Genomic DNA, 16,500 nt, shown 5'->3' with positions numbered 1-16,500 from the left:
TGAATAAACTTTTTCCGTGCATACTCTTTTGGCGGTAAATAGTGTTGAAGTTCACACATTTGATTTGTTTTTTTTTTTTACTATTTCTGTTTTACACGCTCTTCTCCGCGCTTCTCAGCTCGCACCCTTTTAAGCGCCTGCCTCATTCCACTTGTCTGTTGACTGTTTTTTAGTATTCACAAATTTTTTGACAACATTTGTGTGTTCCACTCGCAGAAATAGTTTTTCCATTATGCCATATAGGAGGGCGGCTGGCTGGGAGTTAAAGGCGTGGCATATATAAAGTAACCGAAACAACAAAAGTGTAAATTAGCTTTTGGCTGTTGTTGACGTTGTTGGTTTGGCTCTCGTTCTGGCTCCAACTCACTCCTTCTCTCTCTCTCTCTCTCTCTCTATCTCTCGCTGCTTCTGGTTCAGGGCTGCTGTTGCAGGCAAAAGTTTGTCATTTGGTTTTAATAAAAACACTTGCACACTCGCTCTCACATATGCACACATGCACACTTGAATACACTCATACTCAGCGCTCACACTCACACACGCATTCACACTCTTGCAGCACTTCATTTGCGCGCTGCATAAAGAAAAGTTAACTGAAGGGTTTTTCGGTTCATGGGGGTTATGGGATTGTCGTGGAAGGAGGGGGGACGGCCGCTGCGGGTTATCCCTGTTTATTTTTGGGGCTTGCTGCTCTTGACACGCCAACCAAAGAGCTTCTCAAAGTTTATTTAGAAATTAAAATTTTTGGGCCCGTCAGGCTTAAAAGATGCATCACTGCACTCCGCCAGGCAGGCAGCTACATCTCCAGATTGCTTTCAGCATCATCCAATCCACTTTTATGAAGTTATTTCAATAATTTTGAGAGCACTTGAGCCAACCAACTTGAAGTCGACTTTATGTTAATTAACTTTCGTTACTTATTAATATTTTTAAAGTTATTTACGTTATGTTTGGACAATCAAAGTGTGGATATACAGTGAAATCTCTTTTGGGCAGAAAACGATTGAAATACTGTCATTTCTGGATCGATAAAAAAAACCGATATAGTTTATTTTAAAATACTTATATCGAAGAACTGCAAACTAAATATTATAAACAAGGTAATTGATACATTTCAATTTTTTATAAATAACTGCAATTATTTAAAATCGTCCTGGGAGAAAGCTGTAATAAATTGTTCTGCCAGCATATGCAATGCGATGCATATTTTAAATTCTAATCAAATTATTAACACTAATTCTTACATTATATATGTACATTTAAAGCTTACACAGCTTTTATTTAAAACTAATCGATAAACGTTAAAAAAATGTAAAACAAAAGTTTAATTGATATGCGGAAGTTCAATAATTTGTAAGTTGATATCCGAAACACAAGCGTAGCACATCAACTGATTAAAATATAGGCATAGACGGTTGATTGGGGGTTTTACATGCTTATGGCCATTAGTCAGCTCTAATTGAAATTGCATAATCATAATCCCACTCCAAGCCAAGTTCGGACAGTTATGCTGTTAAACTGCCAATTAGTGAGACAGCATTAGATGCTCTGGGTGGTGCGGGGCACAAAGGCTGGCTTCACAGGCATAGACAAATCACGGCTGTAAATAGACAACCAAAAAGACGTCCGACGTTTTGGTCAGTTACAGTTACATCAATTGCCAAGCAAACACCTACCCACACTCAGACCTTGGTCAGACAGCATGCCGCAGAACAATAGACTTGGGACATGTTGGCCAGACACAAACAGGTCCAGTACACAGCATACAAACAAGTCCAGCCCGCCCGAGGTCCACAACTTTCAGTCCACAATTGGAGTTAAACTCAGATCTACGAGCTGCAATTGGAGGCAACTGAAACCAGACGCAAACGAAGATTATTATCGTTTTGCTGCCAGGCAGCATTCACACTTTGATGTACACTTGTATTCACACACTCACAGACACAGACACAGACACAGGCACGGACACACGGACACAAATCCTATTCATTATAATTGGTGGGCGTGGCTGTGGTGTATGGCTTGTTTGTTTGTTTGCCTGTTTATTGCGCTCTTAAAGGCCTATTCATGTCCGACATGAACAATGAGCACACTGCACAGAACCACGGGCCACTTGAGTCGCTGCGACAAGCGCTAATTAAACAAAGTGCATTTTAGTATATTTTTATTTTGTTTTAATTTTTGTATTTCGCATTTGAGCTCAAAAATTGACAATTGTTGTTTGTTACAATGACAATGGTCATGCGACACGGCATGTCAAGTTGGCTGCACTTGTGAATGCACTGCAGCGATTACAGCACACGATAACCACGGACAGAGCTGTGATTGTGTTATCGATAACTTCTAATTGTCTAAATTTGATACACTAACACAATTACAAATGTGCTGTTGGTGTGATGGAGCTGGCTTGTTGAAGGTAAAACCTTTTGGGTATTTAATTTGATCAAGTATACAAATAAAGTATTAAATTATTTATTTATTTTTTTGATTATTGATTAAATACTTGATATACTTGTGCACTTTCTTTTCTAAACTTTCTATGCATTCAAGATTTGCCAAAACATGCCACAGCTTTCAGCACATATCCCAGCAGACCCCGGCTTGAACTTATCCATTAAACCTGTCCCATAAATTGTGCGGCTGATTGAAAGTTGCTTCTGTTGCAGGTATAAAAAAAATAAAGAAAATGAAAAAAGCGAATAGGGAATTTTATTTGCATAGCGATGTCTGTCAATGGTGTGCTATCATCTTAAACGAATACAGATAGCCACACACATAGATACACACATAGATGCAGAGATACACACACACATGTTAGCTCACAGACAGACAGACATTTCTATTTGCCCGCTAGAGTATTGAGCTAATGTCTTTCAACTTTTCATTTGACCCAATATGCCGCACACATTTGATGCATGCCCTGCAATTCAGATTCGAGCATAGACGAATGCTTCAACTGCTTGGACATGCAATATTTGCCGTAGGGCGGCATTCACACACACACACACGTTCACACGTTAAGTGCGGCAAAGGCAGAGCACATAAAATAAAAACGTTGTCCTATATATATGTATATATATTATATCTGTGGGTGTGTGTATCAGTCCTGGTCACACGATGCAGTCAAACCAACAATATGGAGTACATACTTGTGTAAAACAAGTTATTCCATTTTGAGGTTTTTGAATAATTAATGCAACTAAAAATGTTCAGTTCGTCCATTTGTTGTTGCCGTTAAATTGCATGCATATTGCACATGTATTTGTGCCAGCCAGAGATGAGTATTAGTGCTTTCTCTACACACACACACACACAGAGAGAGACACACGCTTACACAATCACAGCGATTGTGATCTGAATTTGATTTTAATAAATAATTATGTGATAAGTGCTGGAATTGTGTGTGTGGCATGATTTAAATAGGTGTATTCTTGTAAATGTGCCAATTGTTATGCGGCTGCTCTCTGGTGTACAGAAATAAAGTTTTGGTTAAAACTAACTCAGATTAGCACAAGTGTTATTATTGGATATACGCAGATTCTTTTGGGAACTATATTTTTAGTCTCTTATTAAAGGACTAGCTAGCTTGTAACTTGGTACAGAAGTTTAGATAGTTATTGCATGGGTACGTTAAATTTTAGCTGCAAGTTTCGAAATTACAAAATAATAATATTTTGTTTATAGTAATGTCTACATATATACAAATATTGCTATATTTATCTACATTTAACTTAAATTTTGGTAAGCTTTTTATTCGTTTCTTTTCACCCGCAACAGTGGTAAATAGGCGGAAAACAATTCTATAAAAATTTTTTGTTTACCGTCGGATCGGTTTCAATATCATTTTCAAAAATCTTTGAGAGAATTTTTTCTACGAGCAAGGCCGGGCTATTCCCGCTAGTATTATATTTGTTTAATTTTATAATTTCAGTTCAAAAGAAAATAATTTATTTTATTATAATTTTAAAATTTTTAATGATCATTTTTGAACACGAAAATGTTTTTTTTCAAAATGGGAATTAAAAGCGGTTACATATATATAATATATAATGTATAAATACTTATAATCTAAAATATTTATTAATAATTTATGTGTATAATACATATTCTATAGATTCAAATGACAATATGTTTTTACTTAAAATATGTTTTTTATTAAAATATAATTTCAATTTATTTATCATTTATTATTTTATATTTTTCAAATGAGTATTTCTTAAACATGATACTTTTTTTCAAATACAATACAATGAATCAACGCTAGAGAGTGTAGCTTAAAAGTGAATATTCGCTATTTAGCTGTGATAAAATCACAGTTTTCATAAATTGCCCAGCACTATGGCGTAGGTGTCTTACTATATAATACACACACATATTGATGTATATATTTGTTTGGGAGTGTGTGTGTGTGTGTGTGTTCATGATGAGTGTGTTCGTGGTACTTGTGTGCATATATAATGCATACATTATTATATATTGTATTGCATTTTACGCAAGTGTCCTTTGTGTGAACTACTCTGTTTTTTTTTTTTGCTGAAATGCATTGCAGTGTTAAGGCAAGAATTCTCTGCCTTTGATCAGCAGCCATAAGCAATGGTCGTCGTCGTCATTGTAATAATTTCCACCTCCTTGACAACTTCAGGGTCCGGGCAATTCAATTTAATGCCATCGACTGTCAGCCAGGCAGCTACTTAAGTTTTATGAAGCGTCGATATGGCCTGGCCGAGTGACTATCCATAAATGGCGTCGACACACAGAGAGAGAGAGAGGAAATTGCCGCCAATGCAACTTAATCTCTGTGTCCTGCCATGACAAATCGTCCTTATCGTTTTACGAACTACAACAAAAAAAAAAATAATAATAATAAGAAACAAGCGGGCATGTTAGAGTCTCGGGCATGCTTTGACTGAGTAATATCCTGTAGAGTGGTATATATAGATATATATTTTCGTGCTTAGATTAATTTAAATGCCTATACAAGCATTGCATACTGAAGGCCGCAATATATCATATATAGTCATAAAAAATGTCGAAAATTCAAAATCTTGAAACAAAATAGTTTCCAAAAATTTGTTTACTTTTCATATAGCCAAATGTAAGATTTTTGTAATTATTGCAAAATGTTTCAATGTTGCTAAATGGGAAACACACTTTTTTTGAGAACACGAACATTTACTGAACTTGGAGAAATTGTTTGTTCACCTTACGAACTCTTTTTCGGTTTGGCTTCAAATATAAATAATTATTGTTGTAATATTACTTCTGTTGGTGGAAAAGAGCACTTTGAGCATAAATTTATAAAAATTTCTAAATTATTTTTTGACTAACTAAAAGTTGCTATTGCCAATGTTGGCAATCATAAAAATATCCTTTGCTGCAAATGTTTGTTTTGTCAAATGTGCTTAATACATAATATGGTAACTGCTGAATTCGAACCAGTGACCTTCTTTTTGCTGCCCCTCAGCGTTCTCTGTGCCATCATCAGCTGGCTGCTTACATTATCAAACTTTTTGTGTGCTTTCTAAGCTGCATAGGAGAACAATATACTTTTTGTTTATAAGTAAAGTATTGTACCTTAATTGAACGAATTTAAGCCAAAATCATATACCCTATATATTTAAGAAAATGATGTAAGACTTGCTTTTAAAGTAACCGAGATCCAATATACAGTTGGGCATAGACATAACTCGGACTTTAAAGCTGAAAAATGCTTGTGTGTTTCATTGTTATGTTACTCTCTTTAAATAATACTACTTATTATAGGGTATTAAAAGTGGATAGACCGTAGGCAAAGCAACTGAAGTAAAGAAAAAGCAAACAAACAAGTTATAAAAACATACAAAAACAGGAGAGCAATTCACACGCACAACAAAAAACAACAAGCGAAATAACAACAACAACAACAACAACAACAACAAAAGCTGATAAAAGATGTTTGTTTGTTGTCTTTTGTTGTTGTCTTTTTATGACTTCAATTAACTGTGGCACACAGGTTCAGCTTCAACTGCGGGTCCAGTATAATGTTGGGTGGGTGGATGTCTGCGTGTGTGTGATTGTATCTGTGTGTAGTGTGTGTGCGTGTATATTGAAGATTTGCGTTCATAATTTTTTATCTCTGCTGGCTGCGTGCTCTCAAGTTGTTGTTCTCTCATTGTTGTTGCTATTGTTGCTGTTGTTGCTGTTGTTGTTGTTGTCTTTGGCATGCATCATTAGTTAGCTTAATGTAGTGTACCCAGGCTACACGACCACGCCCATTCTGGCCTAGCAGGTAGGCAGACAGCTGGCCAGCAGCTAACACAAAGCTTTAGCGGACAGTCCAAGTATGTGTGTAACTATAGATACTAGAGATGAGCGCGTGCCGATTTTATTCACAGGCTGGGACATCTTAAAGGCGCAAAAAATAAAGGATCGACCGAGTAAGAGCTACGTTAAACTAAATGTAAATTATAAGAGATTATCTGCTCGTCGCAAAAGTGAAATTCTCGAAAATATCTTAAAACCCTGTTCGCAAAAATCCAGAAAATTCGTTGTATAAGTTAAATACAAAAAATTTAAAAAAGTGTTTTATTTATAAATATATTAATATATTAATTTCTAAATAAATTAAATAAAACAACTTCATTACGTGAAATGGCGTCGCTTGCGAATGAGAAAGATTATCGTTAAGTTTTGAGCAATTAAAGTGAATATCGGATGTTAATATGCACAAATTGTAGCATGCTTTTTAGGGTTTCATGACAGGTCGAGCCAGGCTTGGCTTTTTACAAAATCTCTCTTGCGAGATGAGGCTATTTACTCAAGTGTATGTTTTGTGCTCGTGCCTGGCACATGGCCATCTCTATTAGATAGCAATCACATATAGCCAAAGATACGCAGACATTTTGGCCAAGAAAAACGGGCAATCAATTGCCAAAATTGAACAGTCTTAACGTTTCGTTGCGAATGTTTCGAGATAATCGCTGCAAAAACGGCGCCACTTAGAGCCAATGTACGGCGAACAGCGGCATATTCCCTTGGCCCACACTCAATCCAATATCGAAGCTTCCACACACACACACACCCCCCCTCCCCTCCTTGATCCGGCCTAAACATAGACGCTGGCTTTGGTAACGACTATCTAACTAGGGTCCATTTCTAGGCCGCGGCATCGTTGTAGGCGGCCTTTTGTGTATTTGACGTTTATGTTAACATGTGTGTTGTCTGCCGATGCGTGTATCTCAGTCTCAGTTGCTGTCAGTGTGTGTGCGTGTGTGTGTGTTTGTGTGTGTCTGAGCATCTGCGGCGTGCCAGAATCCAGCTGGAGGAGCCCAGTTGCCACAGCTTTTTCCTACCTTCCGCTTTATGCGCCACACACTGCCTGCCTGTCTGCCTGTCCCTCTTTCTGTCTGCGTATCGCGCGCGTGGCTGCCACCGCGTTGTCTCCGCATATGCCACAGTGCCGCAAATGAAGCTATTAAGTGTGTAAATATTGAGTTGACATCAAAAATTCACACATTGATGAACTCGTCGATAATATAAATCAAGTTAGAGGCGGAAAATTAAAACGACAACGCAATTGAGTTTGATTTTATGTAAAAACACATCACAATAAAACAAAGTGGAAAAACACAGTGAGTTCCTATGTCAAATGTACTGTCAAATCCCATAAATTGACGTAAGAGCACACTGTACTACAGCCACTTCTGTTATTTTACTCCAACAGTGTTGAACGGTGCCTCACTGTCTGCGCGTTTCACAACACTAGCGTGTCTCTTCGAAATATCCCGCGGAGTACGACTTAATTCGCTTAGATAATCTACTTATAATGTATATGGCCTCTGCTTAAGCATATCTCAACATATGGAAGACGCATTATTGCCCCAAAAAGTATTTGGGTAAAGAGATTAACTCAAAATAGAAGACAAACTGGGTATATGCTGGCTTATACATGGTTAATTTTTGTATAGCATATTTATATTATATTATAGTATATTTTTCGATGCTCTTTTTTTCATTTTACTATTATTTCCTATTTGAAATGTTTCTTATGTTATATTTTACTTTGAACTAAACAAGTTTATTTATTTATTTATTAAATCAAACTCATGCAGCCTTCAGTAAATGAGAGCGTGGAAGGACAAGCATGAGGAATAAGCTTAAAGTTTCATATCTCAGGTCCCTTCTAATTGTGGCTAAATATAATTAAAGGACATTACATTATATCGCAAAATTATAATAAGCATTTGAATTCTTACATCAAATTTGAAGCACACAAATTGCTGTTCAAATTTTTTCCCACTGTGCGTTTGGTTCTTTGTTTAAGTTTTCTCTAGCGTTGACGCTTTTGTTGCTCTTGTTGTTGTTTTGCCTCGTTGTCAGTGTTGTTATTGTACGCCTGTTTGTGTTGTTGGGCATGCCAGCGAAAAAGGTGCTGATGGCGATGGGGGGAGCAGGGCGTGCCAAGATAGAGCGAAGCGCTGCGGTACGGGGATAGCGTGAGCCATAAAAAAGCGCTCGAGGTTGTTAAATTGACAACGTTAAACACTTTGTTTGGCATTTTCTGCATTATTAGGCGAAACTGCCGTCTGTCGCTGTAATTGATGCTCCGACAAACAGGGCACACGACCCTCCCCGGCTAACAACATTCCCCTCAAATCCAGGGAGTTGACTGTCTTATCGCGACCCAAAAGTCACAAACAAGCCCGAGCACTGATTTAAATGGCTCAAAAGTTAAGTTATCGTAATGCTAAGCGGATTAGCTATGCGAGAGAAATGGCAAGTCTCATATGATTGGCAATCTTATGACCTGGCTTTAAGATGTTAGCGGCAAGCGGCGTTGCTTGGTTGGGTGGGGGGGCGGTCTGTATTATTTGGGGGCGTGTTAAGTAAACATTTCAGTTGATTTCACTGTCAATTTGAAATGACATTATATTATGGAAAGTTTTAATCCTTTTAAGTGGCTGCCGAACGGCCCGGGCCGGAAGTGTAGACTGTGAACTTAACTCAACTCAACTCAACTGAAGTGAACTGAATTGAAGTGAAGTAAACTGCTGTCCGCTGTTTGTTTTATGCATAAATTCGATTAAATGCCAAAAGGTTAAATCTCAGACATCCATGGCAGTGCAGGGCACGCACCGTGCCCGCCCCACCCAGCCCCTTACCGCCTTATCCTTAAATTAGGCACGAGCGCACGTAAAGCTGTTGAATGTCATGTCAAAGGGCACACTCAAGACGAGCGACGATGCTCGTAAATTTCAGTCTATATATATTTCATTCTTATATTTTGCTGCCGCCTCGCCCTCCTCGCTAACTTCTTGTGCACTTTTTTTATGACAAAGGCAAAGGATTATTCAGCTGCCTGGGCAAATCGCATAAAATGCAAAACGTATTAAAATTGACAATAAAGCGGCTTTTTTTTTATGTTTATATGCATGAGGAGACCGGCGGGCCTGCCGGAAACAACCTTTTCCCTGTCCATCCTTTAAAAAAAAAAAATGAAAGAAGAGATTGTGAAATTCGTTTTAAAATTGTTAAAAGCTCTGCCCACTTTAAAGATCGTTATGCATTTTTTAGTGGCCTCAAGAAGGTTCTGTTTATTTGCCACTTAATTTACCACAGTCTGTTGCAGCTGCTGCTGCTGCTGCTGCTGCTGCTTCTTCCATTGCCGTAGCCACTGAAGTACAAAATATCCGCTCAACTGCAACTTATAACAATCCCCCTACTCCACCCACACACCCACACACGCACACATATGCATAAACACGTGTTTGGCTGTTATTATTGTTGCTCCTTTTCGTCCTGCACCGCACTCAATCTTGTGATTTAACGCATGCCGCTTGCCCCTATCGCCCAACTATTTTTTGTTATTTTTCTTGTAGAGTTTTTCTTTTTTATTTCCTTTAATGCTCTCACTTGTTAAAGTAGGTAATGTATTTTCTTATCCAGCTTGTTATTTACGAGCAGACAATTGTCGTTAATCTTTCGCTTAACTTTCTTCAGCACAATTAACAAACCCTCATTCGACGCATGCTAGTTAACAAACTCTCCCGAACGGGTTGTGCTTAAGAGTGTAATCAAATTCTTTGACATCTTTGAAATTATTCTAAAGATATGCTTTAATTCTCAAGGCATGTTTAAGCAAATCCATTTGATTTCTACAAATGCTTACAGCAATTGAGGAAATTAAGAAGACTCTTATATGGTGCTCCTCAACCTAATTAGACTTGTTTGAACTCTTAGAAAGTTTAAATTAATTAATTTCGGGTCTACTATATTATAAGACTTTTACCAAATATTATAAGTTTCCTCAAATTCCAATCAAATAATTTGGAAAATCTAAAGCAAAACTTTAGAATAAATCTATGCTTGCTCTGAGTAGGATATTCAAATAGAAGCATAAAAAGTCTTTTATTTCTTAAGCTTCTAAATATTTATAGAGCATTAGAGTTTCGTTCTTTTATCGATGTTTACATATTTTGTTTTTTGCGTTTTTACTTGCTCAGTTGTATTTTTGTGTGAGTTATTACGGCAACTTTCAAAGCATAAAAATTTCTTACTACTTGGCTCCAACGGAGCATAAAAACTTATGACTTGTCTATTCGACATACACACACAGTCCCACTCACATAGCTACACGTACACACACACACACACACTAACAGACAGACACAGACACTCACACACAGACGCAATGAGCTAGGGCTCGTGCTGCATGCGCGCTGTTGGCGGCGTTGCACTTTGTTTGTTTGTGCCGGTAATATTTCCTTAAATCGAGTAAACAAGTGGAATTCAACAAAGCGGAAACGGAAGCACAATGCGTAGCTGCTGCCTGTGTTGTGAGCTACCTACACACCCCTACGCTCAGTCACACACACATGCTTGCTGCTACACGTATCTCATACGCGATGTTGTCTCAAATATGGCGGCAAATATACTTTGCTGCTCAGCTGTAGCAGCAGACGCTCAGACGCTACTCTTCTCTCAGCGTGCCCCACACGCTGCATCCACTTCTCTGTTAACGCTTGCTTCGCTTGGCTTTCTGTTGTTTTTCTTGGAAATTGCTGTTAAAAATAACAAAGCTCCTTGTGAGTTTCTCGCTTCACGTTGCTTGCCAAGTTACTTCCTGCCTCATCCCGGCCTCTACTGGCTTTACTTTTCGTTGCTCTGGCTCTGCCGTTGAGCTTTCCTTGTTGTTGTTTGTCTTAGTTATGCCATCCACAACCACCCACCCACTCATCCTACGCCCAATTGAAATTGAGACGCGGCTCTCGGCAATTGTATTTATTTGCTCTGCTAAATGGCATAATCGAAGACGACCCGACCAGCCCCACTTGTGATGGTTGACAGGCATTGTGGTGCTGCACAGATTTTCAAAATACCAACATCAAAAGGAACAAACAAAACTGTGCACATTTAAGGAATATAAGGAATCCTTTATTTACCTTATTAGTGGCGAAATTCTCAAAAGGGTCCTCATAAGAGACAATAATGTCAAGCCATGATTTATAAATACTTTTTGCCGATCTTAAATTTGTGCAAGAAATATACAAATATTGATTTTAAACAAATTTGATAGTTATCGATTTTCTTTTGTAATCCTTGGTCTATTTTATTTATTGCAGACAATAAATAATATTATAAAGTCAATCAAATGATTAGTTGATTAATAACAAAATTATAACTAAATTATTTATACATTATGTGTAACAACAAGTAGCTTATATATTTTTAGAAAAAATCTACATATACAATTATTATAATTCAAATTCGTTTCACTCTGAACTCTATAAATCTTCTGGCAAAAGTATCATATAAATATTTTCGATGAAATGAAAGAAGCCTCTTGATAGGTTTAAATAAAGTTTATCAGAATAGTTTATAGCTGGCATGATGTTTATGTTGTTAGTTAATATAAACAAGCAACTTGTTATATATAAAGTTGATATTGTTTTTCCCGGTAAAGTCTGGCACAACTTACAAAACAAAAAGCTGAAATAGCTGTCTAGTGTTAAGAGTCAATCAAAGATTTGCTTAGATTCTTTAGATATTTCATTAGTTGACAGATTTTGTGGTGACGACGCCAACTTCAAAGCAATGTCTGAGCACAAACTATGAACTAGAGGAGGAGAGAGAGAGAGGGTGGGGAAGGGAGAGAGTGGCATTTATTAAATTCCGCTCGTTTGCACTTGGCTCATAAGCAGCACAGCGTCTTTTGAAAATTCTCAGTAAAATAACGCAACTGTATAAAGTTTTTCTGGCATATTCAGGATGTTTGTTTCGTCTTGGTTTTATGCAAAAGTCTCGGCATAGCTCAGCCAGCTGAGAAAGAGAGAGAGAGAGAATAGAGCTGAACTAAACAAAAAGCTGAAGCTGCTGCTATTTCACATACATTTTGCGTAACTTTAATGTTCTCAAAGACAAAACTTACGCTCAAATTGTTTGTCATCAAATTATGTGGCCAGTTGCTGTTGACCCTGGCCGCAAAAATGGGCATCATTAAAATGCTGTTACCGGACACACAGAACCAGAGCTCCCGATTCCCAGTTGAACGAGTGACCGGGCTGCCGCCCCAAACCGTTCCCCACCCTGTGTCAACGCTGGAGACCTTAACCGCAACAGGATTGCTCAGGCATACCCTTTTTTAATTTGCAACATGTCATTGGCAGAAAGACAAGCAAAAAGGACGTGGCACATCGATGAGAGCCCGGCTAACCGAAAACTGAGCCCAACTGAGAACTGGCTACCGAGAAACCGAGAAACCGAGAAACTGAGAAACTGAGAAATCGAGAAACTGAAAGACTGAGCAACGCCCAGCGCCAACGCTTTGTTGCGCCTTTTGTTGGGCTTTGCCGAATAACCGAAGCAAAAACCAAAATTAGCAGCCGCAGCGGCACTGCAAGAAAAAAAAAAAGTCTACAAAAAACACAGAACCGGCGTAGGCAAAACAGCCCAGCACAGATGAGAGAGGGCGAATCAACAACTATTTAGGAAGCTGAGAATATGGCAAAGAAGATGTTGTTCTTGAGAAAGGCGCAAAAAGACTGGCCGAAAAAATGTAAGCCAAGTAAAAGGCATTTTGACCTTAACAAATATTTGAACAATTTAAAAAAAGAAGAAGAAGAAGAATATTCCAAAAGTAAAGACAAGGCAAATGAACTTGTCTAACACTATTCGGCTTATATTCAACATAAAGTTGCCTTTAATTATTGAAACAGCAAATAGAGCTGAAACCAAGCGCAGATTGAAATTTATATTTAATATACAAACAAATATAGTATAAATAAATTAATATTTAAAATAATTAAATAAATGTACGTGCATAGTTTGTTTTTTAAATATAAAATTATAATATTTAAAAATTTATGTATACATATTCGTACACACATAGTTACATAGTCATATATATGCCCTTTATTACTTTTACTTCCAATTTTAAAAAGTTACATTATATTTTATGATTTAATATTATCATATTATAGTATATTATAAACTTTAGTTTTTTTTATTATTCAATATATATATTTCATCATTTTTATTCTACAATTTTTCTACATTGATTTTTATTTTATTTGAATCGCTTTCTTATATAGAATCGCTTATCGCCTAGAAAAAAAATAGTATTATTTTCAATATAAGTAAGTTATTTAATTAATTAATTAATGTATACAATGATCTCTATTCTACCTTACTTTTACATACTTTAGCTGAGATAATTTTATTTTACGCAAGAAGTTAACATTTCTGAAATACTAGTAGCTCCTTACTAACTTTAATTTGAATTTAAATTTTCTCTAGGATAATTAAAAAAGATATATCAAGTAGATAAATGGAAATTTTACTTATATTGGAAATAACAAGCGTAAATGGGGAATGTGATTAAATGGCTGCCTAAACGAAAAAAAGCTTACATTATGTATATTTATGGAGTGTGAAATTGTCGATTCTTAGGTTCATTGCCAGCTGGGAAGCTACTTATAATGCCACCCTCGCACACACACACACACACACACCTAGAAGTAAGCACAACGTGATAGACGATGAGAAAAGCAAAAAGTGAATAAACGCCAGAGAATTTCGGCATTTGGTTAGGGGTTAGTGGTGCCAGGGGGGGGGGGGGGGGGGGTAGGCAGAGTATGCCACCACGAATGTCATACAAATGACCCATATTAAATTTATTACGGCACAGGGAGCAGCACAATGAAATTCAATAGCTGAAAACCTAATGGCAAACAAAACAAATCGCCGACGCCTACCGACTATGTGTATCTCCATATATATGTATATAAATTGACATATATATAAATATATATATATATATATATGTGTAATCTGTCTGAATACATGCATTATGCTGTAGTACAATGAGCCATACTTACATGGATTTGGGGCTTGGGGGCTTGGCTGTATCAAAAGCAGCTTAAAGACGCTTGTGTGAGCCAACTTTTTGCATTGCTTGTCGTTACACTGTCATTCTGGCAGCTTTACCAAATTGATTTATAATCCTGTCTCGAATATCCTGAACAGGAGCCGATATAACGCGCTGCTTTCAAAGTTGCGACGAGTTGCTTCGCTTTATTTTTTTTTGTTTTGGTTTATATAATATATATTTTTTTGTTGGTTTACTGTGCTTCCTTTCCGCGCGGCTGTAATGAAATTTTCCCAATTACTTTGCAATTATATGCGTAACAATTAATGAGCAAAAATTTTGTGCGCTGCATAAGCTGCGCAGGCGTTGAGGCGACGCGCTGGCAACGACGCCTGCGTTTGTTTACCTCAGCACGTGCTTCGGCCCATTATCCTGCAGCTAATTAAGAAACGTGAGACAAATGACAAGCGCTAAAATATTGTTTACTAGAGCTTAAGAGAGACACACGCACACAGCTGCAATGAGAAATATGTTCAATGATAGCTAGCTAGACTTTGAGATATCCTGTAAGTAGTTGATCCTGTAGGATCTTCCTATATCAGCTGAAAATTGCTTAAAAGTAATTTATTTTTATTATTTTATTTGCAGTTATCATGACTTTGAGACATCCTGTAAATAGTTTATCAGAAGTTTAATTGCCAACTAAAAATTACCAAAAATGAACGGAATTTAAGGTTATATATTATATTTTTATTTGTTTATTATGAATCCACTTTTACGAGAAAACGAGAAAGAAAGTAGAGGGTTAGATGTGAAACACGGGGTATCTCATAGTTGATCTGTCTCTTATGTACTGTACAATGCTGCTGAAGCTAAGGCAACTCTTTTAGTTTTGTTAAGAATAGGCTAAGGACGCTATAAGATACCCTGTATTCAAGTTTTGTTTATTTTTTGCTTAACAAATATTTTTTGTAGGCTTACAATAATACGAAATTATAAATTAATGACACAGCCATGCAAGTTATTCTGCAATTAGATTTTGATTAGGGTACTTAGATATTTCTCATAAAAAATGTTTATTACATTAAATTTATATTTATATACTGGAGGTCTATGAGTCTATGACTATGAGATTTCCTGTAATTAGTTTTTGATAAGCTCTGCTTAACTATGGCCCATTTTTTGTTGGTAAACTTTACATTCATACCCATTATATATGTTTAAAGTGTGTGAGGTATCTGGCTAATTATACTCGTATTCATGTCATACATAAATAAATGCTTTGCTTTGTATGTCTATATATATTTATATAGAATGGTCTTAAGACAACACCAGAAATTTATTAATTATCAACTGGACTTTAGTTACGTTCTCGTTGCCAACCAGCCGCCCACCCATTCACCCAAACACTCCCATATACAATCACAGCCGCTTGATTGGCATTTAAAGCTCTTTAGGAAATCTTTAGCTCTTGAAGGAGCAACGGTCCGGTCTGGTCTGGCTGACAGCAAAAATCGAAGTGAAGTGGCTACATTGAGCCACAGCTGAGCTCCTTAACGCTGCTTCCAGTCTGACATAATCCATGCAATTGTAAATTTAATAAGAGCCGAAGAGAGTGCTGGTCCACTGTGGGGCAGGCATAGCTAGCTGTTCAGCTTTCTGGACAGGACGACGAAGCGTTCTGCGTTCGACTGAGATTTGTGTGGGGCCGGTCGAGGGGTTGAAATGGAAAAGCAAGTAGTCAAGGCAATTAAGTAAACCAAGTGGGCAGAGAGTGAAAGAAGCTGGTCTGAACTTTAAGTAGACATACGGAAGTTACAGCGCATATGTATAAGAAAGAAAACTTTCAAGTACCATCAGAGTTGTTCAAGTGCCGCAGACTTTTGCTCTGCGCCTATAAGACTGAAGGTCAAATAGGGCTGTCAAGTGCTACAACTTCTTTGAGCTAAACTTTCTGTGGCAACAGTGTCTATACCAACATAGTGTTGAGTAACTCATTTAACTTAACTGCACATTTTCATTGGGTACTTAGGTTGGAAATGGAGTTGCCATGAAAACGAAACTTTTAACAAATCAATAGAAAAGCACAATTACCGATAAGTACGCACACAAACAAACTATTTTCAATTATCGATTAAAGTCTATAGATCTACCTCTCG

At 37.1% G+C, this 16,500-nt stretch overlaps 1 long non-coding RNA gene across 1 annotated transcript; it reads right to left on the bottom strand.

Annotated features, from left to right (window-relative positions):
• Nucleotides 1–1,138: 1,138 nt before the first annotated feature.
• Nucleotides 1,139–2,222, bottom strand: LOC116651410 (uncharacterized). Its single transcript, XR_004304414.2, has 3 exons — nucleotides 1,937–2,222; nucleotides 1,674–1,849; nucleotides 1,139–1,597 (listed from the first exon to the last, which is right to left on the bottom strand). It is a non-coding gene; the product is annotated as an uncharacterized lncRNA (long non-coding RNA).
• Between the last annotated feature and the right edge of the window lie 14,278 nt (nucleotides 2,223–16,500).

This window comes from Drosophila virilis, chromosome 4, assembly GCF_030788295.1.
Source record: "Drosophila virilis strain 15010-1051.87 chromosome 4, Dvir_AGI_RSII-ME, whole genome shotgun sequence".
In the NCBI taxonomy this organism is placed as follows: domain Eukaryota; kingdom Metazoa; phylum Arthropoda; class Insecta; order Diptera; family Drosophilidae; genus Drosophila; species Drosophila virilis.
This window is presented reverse-complemented; position numbering and strand designations above follow the sequence as displayed.